Here is a 2,017-nt window from a genome sequence, read left to right on the forward strand (position 1 = left end):
TCTTAGTATACCGCGAGCTGCTGCTCGCGGTATACTAAGACGCCGCAGAGCCAGCTGTATACTGCGGAGCCAGCTGTATACTGCGGCGTCTCAGGATATACTAAGCATAGGGTGATGGAAGGACGCTAGTTTGTGTTCTCCCGTTACCCTAAGGAGAACTATGGGGAAAAGCCTTAACCCCATAATTCTCCTTTAATTGTTCTCAATAACAAAGAGATTTGAGGCAACTGGATTTGCTGTATTTTTCTTGAAAACCAGCTGGTTGGATGACCAGTGAAACGTGTTCAAGAAAAATACAGCAAGTCCAGTTGCCTTGACTTATTTTTTACAGATATACCATGACCTGGATAAATGAGAACCTTCACAGACAAAGAGATTTGAAGGCTCAATTTACAAAGCCAACACTTAAGGACACTTATATTCAGGAAACAGAGAGTTATTTTTAGTTGCGTCCAATAGAGTTGAAAATTACAGTCACATGGTACTTATCCTTGTTCAAAAACTTTGGATCACTTCTGGGTCCAGTGATCGGAGGGAGATCAGCACATTCCCCTTCAGATCACTGAACCCAGAAGTGACGTTTATTACATCACCTCCGGTGTCACTGTCATTTTTCCAGCTGCTGTTGCTGTAGAAGAAGCTGGTAAAGCAGATCTCTGCTTCGTCAACTTCTTTGGGGGTCCACAGGTGACATTAGGGGTCTAATAGACTCCTGATGTTTCTGTAAAGGGGACCTGTCACAATGTGAAAAAAATTAAGAAAAGTTAAAGTTATATAAAAAAATACAGTCATATTAAAAAAAAATAAAACAACCAAAAACCGCCCCCACATACATGCACAAACAAATGCATGCATGCATGTATGTATGGGTGGGGACTTTAAAAAAATTTTTTGTTTTTTTTATTCTTTTTTTATGTGTAACTTTACATTTTTTAGGGGGGGACTTTAATTTTTTTTTCACTAAACTTTATTGCTATCACATACAGGGGCTAATAAAACCCCCTATGTGATAGTAAAATATGTGACAGGTCCTCTTTATGGAGACACCAAGACCCCTAATGTCACCTAGGACCCCCCCAAAAGAAGCTGATGAAGCACAGATCTGCTCCATCAGCTTCTTTCCAGCGTCTGAAGCTGGAGAGTGACACAAGAATGCGGAAGTGATGTATTATACAACACTTCCGCATTCTTTCAGAGGAGAGGGGACCGGAGGGAGCTCGTGTAACGATCTCCCTCTGATCCCCTGTGACACAGGCACCATGCTGACCCCGGGCTCGCACCGGGCACAGCGGAGCCCGGGACCAGCAGGACAACGGCGGGGGGAGGCACCGATCGTTACCCCATACAAGCGATCCGCCGGCTCTACAGTCGGCAGATCGCTTGTATGTTGACGGGTATCGCTGCCTCTTTTTAAATATCGGGCGTTTCCCGCTTGCGCGCGCCGCTGGGCGCGAGGGGGCATGTCTGAGCGGACGTCTAAAGAAGCCCGCTCAGATGTAGATAGCTCCCGGCCGGCCGTTTTTTTACAAAAAAACAGTTTAGACTTTTTTGCTGAGTAGCAGGGAGGTGCATTGGGGTAGTTTTTGTAATGTGCTGTTTTAGAAATGAAAGCAAAGGCTAATCCCAACATTTAGACCATGTTTTCTCTAAAGTGGAGTAAACGCAGTTCCATTTTTTTGGGTTCAACCCGTGGGCTAAACAATAAAATAAAACAGATTCCTCCATCAACGTATACAAGCGGACGAACCCCCTACTGTTTGCATTGTATTCTGACCCAAACAAAGCTAGCAGCTGATTGGCTGCTAGCTCAGTTCGGCAGAGAATTTTCCAGCCAGCTCCCTCGTTCAGCTGATGGAGGGATGCCGGGCGGAAGGGTGCCGACAGCAGCACCCATGGTACAAATTTTGGCTGGGTAATCAGGAACCGGACAAAATTCAGACCATGTGTACATAATTAGGGTGCAACATGAGCGTGGTCCCTGTCCCTAGGTAAATCGCCGCCTGAGGCGATGTCATTC

At 45.5% G+C, this 2,017-nt stretch overlaps 1 protein-coding gene across 1 annotated transcript in view; it reads left to right on the forward strand.

Moving 5' to 3' along the window:
• LOC108796091 (solute carrier family 35 member F2-like) overlaps positions 1–2,017 on the forward strand; it is a 26,350-nt gene that overhangs the window by 3,693 nt on the left and 20,640 nt on the right. The window lies entirely within an intron of this gene.

The sequence above is a fragment of the Nanorana parkeri genome, unplaced genomic scaffold, assembly GCF_000935625.1.
Source record: "Nanorana parkeri isolate BGI_ZX_2015 unplaced genomic scaffold, ASM93562v1 scaffold1054, whole genome shotgun sequence".
NCBI lineage: Eukaryota > Metazoa > Chordata > Amphibia > Anura > Dicroglossidae > Nanorana > Nanorana parkeri.